The 13,907-nt window shown below is 33.8% G+C and overlaps 1 long non-coding RNA gene across 1 annotated transcript in view; it reads left to right on the forward strand.

Moving 5' to 3' along the window:
• The first annotated feature begins 381 nt into the window (after window positions 1–381).
• Window positions 382–13,907, forward strand: part of LOC140155136 (uncharacterized) — a 112,002-nt gene continuing 98,476 nt past the window's right edge. The window contains exon 1 of the long non-coding RNA XR_011859344.1: window positions 382–985. This is a non-coding gene — a long non-coding RNA (uncharacterized lncRNA). The remainder of the gene's footprint in view (window positions 986–13,907) is intronic.

The raw sequence follows: 13,907 nt of genomic DNA on the forward strand, positions 1-13,907 counted from the left end.
ATGAAAAAAGAAACTTTTCGAGATCATGGTATCAATATATCATTCATAAAAATAAAGCCAATTTAAAGCAACTGATTTCTTTATCCATCTATATAAATATAATATATATTTTCCATTCCTAATAATATAAAGTTTATAATAGCTTAAGTTTATAATTATATACATATTATAGTACTTTAAAAAAATAATCACCATCTATACAAACACACTCCATCTATAAATAGCGTTGATTTATGTACATTCTTGTTAAGTGTATTATTTAAGCATATTTCTGTCTAACCGAATTATGATATCTCCAGTCACATGGTACGCTACGTAATTTGACGGTGATGACGTGTATGTATCCGCAACTTTTATCTGGCTCCCACTCAGTCACTCATTTACTCATTCGCTCGCTTACTTGCTTTTTCGTATTGTGTGTGTAAGGGAAAATCGCGGATTTAGTTGGTAGTATATGTGGCGCTCTAGCTCCATCTTTACGTTGAGTAAAACCGCTTTATGACAGTGATACCAAATCAATCAGAAAACATCTATAAGTCTACCACTAAGCGGACTGTTGGCACGCACTTTAAATGATATATTGGGAAGCCGGTCAATTAAAATCATCCGTCGATACGAAGTGATAATATACTCAAAGATAATACAATAGCAACAATTTTGATAACGAAGATTGTAATATAAATTGCTAGTGTGTTTGCATCATCATTATTTAAAAAATTCAAGACAAAAGGATAAGCTGTCTTCTTCAATCTTACTGCTTTTCTGGTTCCAACATCGTCAAGGATAAGTGGTATTTTTATGGTAACCTGCCCGAAATTATATTAAACCTGCCGAGGAAGCTTACATAAACAGATCGTGTTGCGGCGACCATTTGGGCTCATAAAGCCAGGACAACATCATCACCTGCCAGGGAGGTGTCTCACGATGAGATTACTGCTCACAACCTTGTTTCTCTGGTTACTGTCAATGTGTATTTTTACATCAGGTGAGTGAACACGATAGCATTATTGTATTATTGAACAATCTAGATCTTATCTGGACATGATATCTTTTCAAAACAAATGTCAAATCAAAGTAATCCATATTCTTAAAGTTATTATAACAGACAGTAATAAAAGTGAAGAAATCAAAAGGGTATTTTTCTCCAGGAAAATGTACCAAATACTTGAAAAAATGCAAAAATAAAGGATGAAACTTTGAAAATGTTAACGTAGAGTTTCCATCTCTACAACGGATAATTATTTCATGTAATTGCATTGAATTGCATTAAAAGGTAGAATGAGAAACATGCAGGATTTAATTCAATGTAAATGTCCAGAGTTAAGCAAAAATACATTAACCATCGCGCATTGCTTCATATTGCCAAATGAATCCTACAAATCGATTGACTTCACATTCTATCAGTACATTGGTGTTATTTGGTATGAGTATGAGTTTGAATGTTGTTTTTCCACGTTCTCGTTGCCGTTAGCAACATTTGGCAATTCTATGTAATAACTTGTGACTTTGTCACTCAAAAAGAAGTTGTTTTTCTGACATGTTAAAGCTTTCAAGCAAATGATTATATTCTGTGCTGTCGTCAAATATCGGAATTGGTAGAGTAGGCAAGCAAAACCTGTCCAAAGTAAAAAGTTGTTTTGTCTTGTCGAGTAATGAAGTTATTTCTATATTCAGGTAAAACTTGGTAGTATGTTTGCGAAGGGGACGTCAACATGTTGCCCTTGATCAATGTCAATTGTAATAGATAGAATTTTCGCTTAAGCGATAAAGTTATATACGTTAAAAGTGCATATGTTACAGAACCTATTAGAGATGAATTGCATTTCTTTCAAAGATTTATTAAATAGAATAAACTTTCAAAAGTTTATGCTTCCTCTCCATGTATTAGGAAAAAGTCAGTTCTATTAAAATATAATACTTTTGCCTCTGATAATCAAACTTGCATAAATGTATAACATTGACAAATGTTAATATCATTGTTTGAACTAATAGCTCTCAGGAACATGCTCTAAGGAGAAATTAACAAAATGAGTGAGTGAATGTAGGATGATGGCAAAGTGCTACGGATTCAAATGTATTTCAATGCGTCATGATTCGCACTCCTTAAGTATACATTATTATTCTTATCATACACAACTACCCTAAATTAGGTGAAAACTGTTTTTGCAGGCGTTCTTCAAACCTGTTTAATGTAGTTACAATGGCAACATGTTGCTTTGTTATCCCGTACTGCAATGGTTTGTGTGTCACTCGGCTTTTCACTCTGGGGAATTAATTTGTACAATTTTGAATTAGAATTTCTTGCGCATATTAACTTGTAAAAACTTATTTCGATTTTTGTAACAACCCCAAAGTTAAATTTAAAGCAAAAACCTCTGATTGATTGAATTTTGGTTCACTGAACATTTCGATGTATATAAGTTGTTTTATCATTGCTTTATTATACAATGAATGCATCAACAGACAAATTGGGAATCGAAAAATCATTCATTATAGTTGCTGTTATGTAACAGTTGGTTAAATAATTGGAAACTGGTGTTTAAATTAATTTAAAAAAAGACGAAATACATCTTAAACGTGTTATCTTGATGTTAGGCAATACCGATAAAAATCTCAGTAGAGCTATTATATCAAGGTTTCCACATGCATTCAAAGACATATCCATACGTTTTATCTGATCATTTAATACTACGAGTAAATCGGGCTTTGTTTGAAATTCCCAAATGATTATCTTTAAACATAAAGTTATGTAAGGTATCTAACTTGAAGACTGATTAAAAACCTAGATATCTTCCCATCTACACACGTTTTCACACACGATATACTAAGATTTGAAACTGTAACACTGTATTTTAAAATTAGTATTGATCATAGCTGCTGGTTGTTTTATTCAAATGATCTAACCCAGGGCTACACAAACATTTGATTTTTATTCATGATATTTTAGAGAAAAAATTTAGTTTACAGCGGAAAACAGGGAACTTATCAATCAGTTTAAGGGTTTTGAAATTCGGTTAATCTACTCCTGAGAAAAAAGAGATTATAATACGACCATATCATTTTAGCCATGAGTACACATTAACATGAGTATGATAATTGAATGTTGCTCAGATATCATCATCATCATCGTCATCATCTATCCATCCTTTAGCTGCGGAGTAGGCGACCACAAGATCTCTCGCACATCGATATTTTACAAGTTTGACTCTCTATTCTGCTTGAATGCCTTCATCACACCCTTACACGAACTTAATGTATGTTATATTGGAAGTGCGCGGTAGTTGTGGTCTTCTTTTGTCATGTACTGAGTTTGAACGTAGAGAGCACACTTAGCAGGCTCCTCCTTCGCAAGAGGAATATCAGATATACAATGCTGTAACATGCCATTAACGCATGATTGACGGGCTTTGATGCTTATGCAACCGTATCAGTATTGTGAACAGCAATGTCATTTACTTGTTAAATCAACTTCTTTCATATTATTATTATAACGAAGTCGGATTCAGAATCACTATAATTTTCAACGTTTCACCAGATACATCCTACAGAATAAGAACTACATGTAATATAATAAACAATGTAATATTTATCTCATGTTAAAACATTTACATTATGTATTGGTCACCTTGTGGTGTTGCGATGCACGTAAAAAGCAAACACATTATAAACACCTTGGGCGGGAATATGGTAGTAACTGCATGAAAATAAATAGAAAGAGGAAGGTCACTGAACGAAAGTATAGTTGAATGAATATCTAATAATTATATATATTGTGGTTGCGGAAGTTGTTTGCGCACCCTGATACTTAAGGTGGTACTACACCCCCCTGATAAATTTTGTGACTAATTTTGCACTTTTCTCAACAAATAACTACACACTGGTAACAAAAGTTATGTATATTATAGGGGCAAGGAATCCAATTACTTCACTAAAATTTCAGTGATTCAAGACAAGTGGAGAAATGAGATAGCGGTACCTCTTTTCTTATCATAAATAATGTACCGCTTGTCTTGAGTCACTGAAATTCCAGTGTAGTAACTGGATTCCTTGCCCCTATAATATACATAACTTTTGCTACCAGTGTGTTATTATTTCTTGAGAAAAATGCAAAAATAGTCACAATTTACCAGGGGGGTGTAGTACCACCTTAAGTATCAGGGTGCGCTAACAACGGCCTATTCAGTAATCCAAGCGAATGTGTAAAAAATGCAATTGTTTATAAATTGTCTAAGAGTAAAGGATCCGTATTGTCATTAGGTATTGTTGCTATCACAAATTTGTTCAAATTAGAAGGAAGACAGCAGTATTGACAAAGTTGAAATACAACTTCAAATACAGTAGTACATTTCTTTACTTAATGATAGTAATGATAATTAGTATAGAAATTACAGGTTCATGTAAAGTTGTTCATTTTGTCTTTAATACACGGTTTTTGACATAGCCACCAGCATGCTATGTTAGCGCATCTATAGGGTGCCAAAATCTAAATTTTGATGATTTTTACGATCCGCCGGAGAAGCAAATTACTGAATGGGCCTTTAACAAGAATATTGTGGATTCGAGTTCCATCCACAGCAAGTTCGATGTGCTAAAAGTTTTTACGTCCAAAAATGAAGGGAAACAAGCGTCATCGCTCATTAATAAGACACCCTTGTAAAGTGCAGATATTACTCTCGCATCAAACTCTCAATTAAAACAGGTAACATTGTCATTAATTACACTCTGGCTGCTCATTTTATGTTGTGTTCCACCCACAGTAAGTTCGATGTGCCAAAAAGCTCTTAAAGTTACGTCCAGAAAAGGGGGAAAACAAGCGTCATCGCTCAAAATAAGACAACCCTTGTAAAGTGCAGATATTACTCTCGCATCAAACACTCAATTAAAAGGGTAACATTGTCGTTAATTACGCTTTGATTGCTCATTTTTTGTTTAATCTTAACAGATGCGGGGATGCCTCGGAAATATTAACCCCAATGCTACGTTATGGCATCTACAACAAGGGGTCATCTATGCATACAATAATTGACCAGACATGCCCAAATACAATCCACTTGAGACGGTTCGATATCGTAGTGGCAACATCATATTTGTTTTACCACACTCTCCCTTATGATGCGCAAAACATTTCTGACACCCAGAAACACGCAAATCAATAATTTAAAGCAAATACCGTATGCCTATTGGGGTTATTGAACTCATGCAAACACGGTTGACTAGTTTAATGCTTCAAATATGTTTGCTCTTTTTGTTTTTGCTCATCATTGTATTTAATTTAGTATAAAGCAGTGAACAATATCTGTTGGGCACTTTTTATTGTGTTTGATTTGCAATGTTTTTTATGAGAGCGTATTCGTGTGTAATTTGTAACTAAAGTTTTAATCTACATCACGCCAAACAAATTTGTAAAATTGACGTACTGAGCAACGAATTAATTCATTGAATTTCTTTATATCTTTTGTTCAAGTTGGAAGGAAAAGAAACCCGTCAGGAGAAAAACGTACCTTAGTGGTTTAGTTGAATGTTGAGACAAACAACAACAGAGTTTGTAAGTCATGTTGCGTACATATGGAATGGATATGCTTGTGTGTAAATATGGATCTTTCTATTTTGATTTTAAAAAAAAGAGACTTGCTCTTGACTCGTGACTTAGATTCATAATGAACGAAATTATATATTCTTAAACACTTGAGAATGTTCCTGCAATCTTATTGGTTCTTACCCAGCTTTACCCGTGTGATATGACACGATATCACACGGGTCAGTGCGTGTGCGTCGACGCGATACGCGTACTCGCTATTTGGACCAATCGGAGGCGCACAGCAACAACGGGACTGATCGATTTTAAGCCCTAGGTAATTCCTTACAAAATGTAGGATTTAATTTGATTAAACTTGTATGATATTTTTATTTGAATTGAAGTGTTTAAGAATGAGAATAAAGGTATTGTTTTTAGCCGCTGTCGTGCATCTATCGTCTCATATAACACGGGCGACATCACTATTTTTTTCTTAATACAACCGGCGAATTAAATAATGATGTCGCCCGTGTTATATGAGACGATAGATACCTCAGCGGCTAAAAACAATACCTTTATTCTCTAATTCTAAACTTGTTTACTTATAAGAGTTCTATTTGCCCGGTCTATTTGCCAATGCTTATTATACCACTTAGAAATATTTTAAAATATATTTAATGAAGACTTTCAATGACTTGTTATGTTTACTTTATAACTTAGATAACATATGATAAATATGTAAAAAAAGTAAAAAAGTCAATTACTTCATGTGATAGTTTACAGCCTTTGGTGCCCCAACAGCTCAATTCCCAAAGGGTTATTGCTAACAACATTTCAAAAATAACCAGCAACAGCAATAACAGAAAAAACAAAAAACGAAACGAAGCAAAAAGTAATCATTAATCTCATCTTGGTTTGACAACAGGTAATGGCAGATTTGAATATAACATAACATATATATAAGCAATATGACATTAATGAAACGTATAAGCAATGACATCAATAAAAGCGAACGTCAATCGCGTGGCATTTCGAAATTAAAATGACACTGGAAGAGACATAGTTGACGATATATATGTACTTGAAGACCAGCATACATGACGACACTAAAATGAAAAGCGGAACCAACAAAGACTTTAAATTTGTGTCATGGTTTCTGTTCTAATGTACTTTAAATTGAAAAGCTGGTAAAGACGCATTGTACACCTTCACTCTGTGGTAATGATTAAATGTAGCTTCTTTGACGTTTCACCTTTATCAGCTTTGCGCTGAACCGATTCATCTCAGTGGGTGAGATTTTATCCAAATAAACCAGATTTTACTTATTAACAATTTCAAAAGATCCATCATAATGATTTCGAACGAACAGTTCTTGTCCGCCTTGTAGTTATTTTTTTTAAGTCACAAAAAAAATAGTTCTTTTCAAAGAAAAGGAAGTATGTTATTGAGCTTGCTACCGTACCAGAAGCGCTAGATATCTTGGCTTATATAAATCAAAGTTGACTTAACAGATGGCAATGGAGATGATGATGAAATAAAATGCTTAAGAGCAATGAAATGCCAATGGGCGCCCCTTAATTCGTATCAAATCCCGTTTGGAAGCGCGCGAATCACGACCCTGTGGTACTTAATAAATCCCAAGGGCACGTCGAAAAAGCAAATAACTGCGTGCCATTCGCAGGTAGCAATGGAATAAAATCCTACTCGAATGTTACTTGCACAGCATAGCATTGCACATTCTCTACTGAGAGCGTACGCATTACTTTGACGGTAAAACGTGCGTAAATGGGCGAGAGAAAGTCAGAAAATGTCAACTCGCTTTTTTAAAAGAAAGGGGACAGCAATTGATACAGTAATTGGTATTCAAGTTGTTTTTTCTCTACTTTTCCCTATTACATTATCCTCCCGCCCAACCTACTCACTGCCCAGTCTGATTTTCTTCTACGTGATAGCAGCAGGTAAAGTGAATTATTCAGTTGATATAGAAGCGTCCATTGATGCAATTAATGTCACCAAAAAGATATGTACCATTCTTCAGCCCACTTCACCAGGGGACAAAGGTAGCATTTAAAAATATGAGACATAATTTTTGAAGCGTTTTAATATAGATATAGGTCAAGGTCATGTTATGTATTGTGTTTTATATTAAAATTCATTAACTCCCTGTGGTTCTTTTATTCTGTAACACCAGCTTCGACCAAATACATTCAATGAAAATATCAATTCTGCTTGTAAATGTACTTTTTTCTTGTAAATGTAAATTTCTTGGATAAATCAAAATCAATTTCTTTTTCATTACAGTTTAACCAGAGTCGTAAAAATGGCTGCTAACTATTATGGTAATCTTATACACCACCACCCACCCTCAATATAACTCATTAAAAAGATTCAGAGTTGTAGACTCGAGTTATGCGACTTTGACTCGAGTCGCTATGTTTGTGACTTGTGACTTGACCTGCAAATACTAGGATTGACTTACAACTTGACTTGGACTTGCAAGGAATGCCTTGTTACAATCTCTGAAAAGATTGCTTTACTGTTAGGCCTAAATATAAGAAAGAAAACACAATATGACAAAAACGGACCATCACCTTTAATTTCTAGATTTCTTTCAACATGTTCAAATAATTATTATCTATCTACTGGTTGGCCAAATGTTCGCAGGAAATATAAAAAGAACATCTTTAACCATGATTAAAAACAATTAATCTTGTTCTATATAAGATCTGATATCCAACCGCCAACTTAAATTTTTACAACCTGCATTATAAATGTAAGATGCTGTTATTTTTGTCGTATCAAAACAGTAGTACATGAAATTACATAAGAGCAAAACGTCTTCCAGCTATAACCATGATAACCTCAAAAACATTGTGAATAACTCTTTATTGCTTTTGATGCTTGGGGAAATTATTGTTATAAAATGTCCGTGAGGAGGATAGGGACAGTTCTCAACATGGAAAGAAGGCCATATTATGTATACTTCTTCTAACCCAATTGCAAATACCATGTATTGCAGACTCTAATGCAGTCGTGAAATATCATAAAATAATGTAATATCTGTCAAATCACCCAACTGTGGTCAGTCATATCGTAAGTCATATCGCAACACGCTCCCACTCTCAGCCAAATTACACTTACTAAAATGGCACAGTTCAATAACCATAACGCAACATTCATAACTCAAATTTGTGGAGTATATTCTTTAACCTAGTGCATCTAGTGAATTATATTAGTGAAAAAATACGTGTTAACAGATAGGCATGTTTAAGATCCTTCTGTCCTTAAATTCATGGTTGAATGCACTTGTTATTTTTCTTGATTTTCTATATTACGATGTGTTTTAGAGTTCATTCCCTGTGGGCATTCTGTTTAAGTAACAACGGAAATGTGTTTTTTCCGAGATAAAAAATATCCCTCAATTACAACATAATTTGGTTGGTCTGAAATGAATCGTGACCTAGTTTCAATCAGAGTTTTAACTGCACTCTTACTATATGCTCACATTCAAATAAATTAATCGTATCTTGTAGCGAAACCGTAATTTCATTAAGAGAATCGTTTTTAGCAGTGTGCAACCTATTTTTTAAAGACACTAATTGTCAAACTCCACGTTTCTTTCAACTAACAATAGAAACTAAATATCCACGTAATATACCTTCCTGATGAGCTGTAGATTGTCTTTGGGAAATAGTGTAAAACGCATGTATGTAAAGATGATGAACTATAGTCTAGTAATAGAGGAGTTCTTTGTCAAGTTTGACAATATGCTTCAATTCGGACATGGTAAGAAAATATACCATAATTATCAGTATTGAACAGTTTAAATATAATACTTTTATTTCTATGCTTCAACAACAGAAGAACAGAAGTTTTGAAGAGCTTGCTTATATTAAAATGAGTGTTTGAACAAAAAGTGAAAATTCAAAAGCTATTAAGAAACCACAATGGAGGATAAGAACATGATGAAGTTTTGAGAATTCCAATGTCTTCTTTAGGAAGAGTGCCTTTAGTTTCTGGAATAACCCAATAATTATGTCCTCTAGTAAAGATCAAAGGCAGAGACATCCTAATACAAAAGATAAGCACTCGGTATAAACACTTTCGTTGGGCATGTTCACAAACATCTTGTATTGTGGGAGTTGCGTGAAAGACTTACTGTGTGCTAAACAGATAGGCATTTGTAAGATCCTACTGCCCTTAAATTCATGGTTGAATGCTCTTGTTATTTTTCTTGATTTTCTATATTACGATGTGTTTTAGAGTTCATTCCCTGTGGGCATTCTGTTTAAGTAACAACGGAAATGTGTTTTTTCCGAGATAAAAAATATCCCTCAATTACAACATAATTTGGTTGGTCTGAAATGAATCGTGACCTAGTTTCAATCAGAGTTTTAACTGCACTCTTACTATATGCTCACATTCAAATAAATTAATCGCATCTTGTAGCGAAACCGTAATTTCATTAAGAGAATCGTTTTTAGCAGTATGCAACCTATATTTTAATACACTAATTGTCCAACTCCACGTTTCTTTCAACTAACAATAGAAGCTAAATATCCACGTAATATACCTTCCTGATGAGCTGTAGATTGTCTTTGGGAAATAGTGTAAAACGCATGTATGTAAAGATGATGAACTATAGTCTAGTAATAGAGGAGTTCTTTGTCACGTTTGACAATATGCTTCAATTCGGACATGGTAAGAAAATATACCATAATTATCAGTATTGAACAGTTTAAATATAATATTTTTATTTCTATGCTTCGAGCAACAACAGAAGAACAGAAGTTTTGAAGAGCTTGTTTATATTAAAATGAGTGTTTGAACAAAAAGTGAAAATTCAAAAGCTATTAAGAAACCACAATGGAGGATAAGAACATGATGAAGTAGTCAACAAAACTTGAGTGTTAATTTTAAAGGAGGATTTCGTGATCCTTTTTATGACATTTTCAGTAGATATCCACGAAAAAAGCTTATTCCCAAAATTTCAGTTGATTCCGATTTTGCATTTGCGAGTTATGTGTATTATACTGCTCCATAGGTCACTGTTGTAATTTCGTTCTGGTATACCAGAAAGAAATTCAAATTTGACGATATTTTTGCTAAACGAATTAATCTGAAAGAAATTTTCGGTACATAAATATTATGTAGCCAGAAGTTTCCAGTGGTATAAATATGTCAACTTTTTTTGAGAAAAGTGTGGGGATAAGGCTGTGGATCACGAAATGCCCTTTTAAACGAGGAGTACGAAGACATAAAATAAGAACCGGAAGGCAGACTAATCATATCATATATCTTGTGACCTTCCTTAATTCCAGGGCCACTTAATTGTAACCCCCCCAAGAAGAGATATAATTTTTACCATAAATTTCCAGAACAAAGTTGTTTCCAAAAAAATGGAAATTCCCATTTTGAAAAAAGAAAACAACAATTATTTAATAAATAGTTGGGAATTCCCAGTATCCCTAAAGAGGACAAGCAAATTGTCGCCAAAATTTTTAGGAATTCCCAAGCCTAAAAAAGGGGTCCTTTTTTAGAATTCCAATGTCTTCTTTAGGAAGAGTGCCTTTAGTTTCTGGAATAACCCAATAATTATGTCCTCTAGTAAAGATCAAAGGCAGAGACATCCTAATACAAAAGATAAGCACTCGGTATAAACACTTTCGTTGGGCATGTTCACAAACATCTTGTATTATGGGAGCTGCTACAGATTATACATCATAATGATGCGTATGTTGATGATTATGGTTTGAAAATGCTCGGCCAAAATGGAAGTAGGAATTTTGTAATTTATATATTTATATAAAGCTCCTATGCAAATATGTGTACATCCATATCAAAACAATGCACTTGTCGGCTGCTACATGTGTCTCATTTCACATAATAGCTAGGAATGAATACCAGACTCACCACAAGTGTAGGCCACTTCAAATCATCCCAAAGTAACATGGTTTAGAAATGTTCTCTGTAATTCTTAAACCATATGACTTGAGATGATTTGAAGTAACCTACACTTGAGATGAGTCTGGTATTCATTCTTAGCTATTATGTGAAATGAGACATAAGTAGCAGCCGACAAGTGCATCATTTTGATATGGATATACACATGACAGCTTCAATACTCATAATCGTATTAATGTTATTCAATAGTTATTGTGACAAATAAATTGTTGTCACATATTCTCTGTTATTTATTTTATTTTATTATTAGAACATACGCTTTTATATCAGCGGCACACGTCTACCCGACGGTGCGTTCACAAAATTAGAAGTAAAGAAGTCATGACCAAAAGTGTTTTCAAGTACTTATATTACCTCTTGAATTTGTGACCAAAATTGTAGGAAAGGGTAAGACTTATTAATGGATAACTAATTACTATATATATACAGTCAGTGCCATATGCATAATTATGTATGAATTGTTAAGAACATCATAATGCTATAATTGCCAAAACATACATCTTTATATTATCTAACTGTATATTTAATAACACAGAAGTTGTATCAGTTTCGGCTAAAATGCTCTGTTAATATGCGGAGCTTATTATACAGCATAAAGTTTCGTTTAAAGTGTTGCATATTTACATATAGAAGGCCCTATAAGATATGAAGGGATGGCTTTGTCTCCAAATTCGAACTAATTCAAACATAACTGAATTTATGGTTCTTATTTCGATGCTTGTTTAGAGGTGCTTGTAAACCTCATCACAGACAGTATCATACTTTTAGTTTAGCGTAATTTCACAGTCCATTCCGATGTGATTCGTCTTAACATATTGGCATATTGCCCTAGTACAGTAATAACAGTGGACTTCGGGTGTATATATAAATGCGCTTTTATAAATGCGCACGTGACATCTACAAGTCGCCATACCGTGTTCAACGATATAAGGTACCCGGATGTGCACAAATTCCACACGCAAAAGTATAGGCGAAAATGACAGGTTACAAGGAAAATTGGTTTTGCAAAATAGTGGCATTGATTGCAAAGGGCAAAATAATTTGACCCGAAACATAAACTCTTTATTTGGATTTTCCATTACGGAAAAAAAACAATTATGACGGAAAAGCTAGATATAGCTGATTTAAACACTTATATTTCATTATTTCCGTGCTAAATGGGCGTGGCAATTGGCCATATTGATGACGAAATGTGATTCTTACTGGCATTAAGGTCAGAACTGGGTAGCTGCCGATGATGTTATTTGATAATGTTTGCACGTAGGGAACTTAGGGGCTGTCATTTTCTTCGGAAGGAAGGGGTCATGGATTTATTTATTTGGGAGTCAAGATAAGCCCCCCGTAGTGCCGCCAATGAACATAACTCTGACCCTAATTTTAACTCTAATTATAACGTAAATTGAGGAAACTATAACTTTAGCCCTTTTCGGTATAATGACCCTCTCAAACTAATAGGCTAGATGTCCCCGCCCGACCTCCTCAACTATAACTTACTCATTCGCTCGCAAATTGACAAAAAAACAAATTCAAAATGTGTTTTTAAGCACCTTTTTGTGTCCCCCATGCTAAATCGGTAATCTGTACACCCTTTGTCACCCTTTGACGTACAATTTAGAGTATAAACACGTAGATGACTGTACATGATCTAATCATCCCGGCTGGAAGCTGTTGAGGAAGACTCGTATACTATACATCACGCTCATACGTTATATGACAATTTGACGTACAATCACGTATGTGATGCATGGTTTGAGGTTTATTCAGCTAGTAAGTTAGATCTCGTCATACACATTATTGTCATGGTATGTTGTAATTGTATACGTCAATTTTGTTCAGTTTGATTCAACCGGCTTATAAAGTTTTACTTTACACGGAAGGGGAAAGTTAGCAAAAAAACAATTAATTTATGAGTGTAAAAGGGGGGAGGGGTGGTTTTGGGGGAAGGGGAGGGGACAAATAATATTTATAAAATTATAAGTAAGGCGAGAAAGAGAGAAACCCTGTTCTACGGGCGAACGGACCTTTCAAGTAGGGTCGGTCGGTCGGTTGGTATTTAAAATTTTTTTTTTAAATAACCCAAAAAATCACAAAAATCTGTAAATAAATTTCAATTTGAGAAAATACAAAAAAAAAATTGTCCTGAAATTTCCGAAATATGGGGTCGGCATTCATTTGTACAGGAAAAAAAATTGTTTCCCAATTTGTTCAAAATAGAACAGGGCTTTCGTTTTTCGTCGCATAAATAAATAAATAAATAAATAAATAAATAAATAAATAAATAAATAAATAAATAAATAAATAAATAAATAAATAAATAAATAAATAAATAAATAAATAAAAATAAATAAACATAAGTTATGTTAGTTATATCCATGATTTATCCTTGCAAATTTATAGCATCGAACCTCCAGCCAATGTTCCTTGCCAG

Source organism: Amphiura filiformis, chromosome 6 (genome assembly GCF_039555335.1).
Source record: "Amphiura filiformis chromosome 6, Afil_fr2py, whole genome shotgun sequence".
NCBI classification, from domain to species: domain Eukaryota; kingdom Metazoa; phylum Echinodermata; class Ophiuroidea; order Amphilepidida; family Amphiuridae; genus Amphiura; species Amphiura filiformis.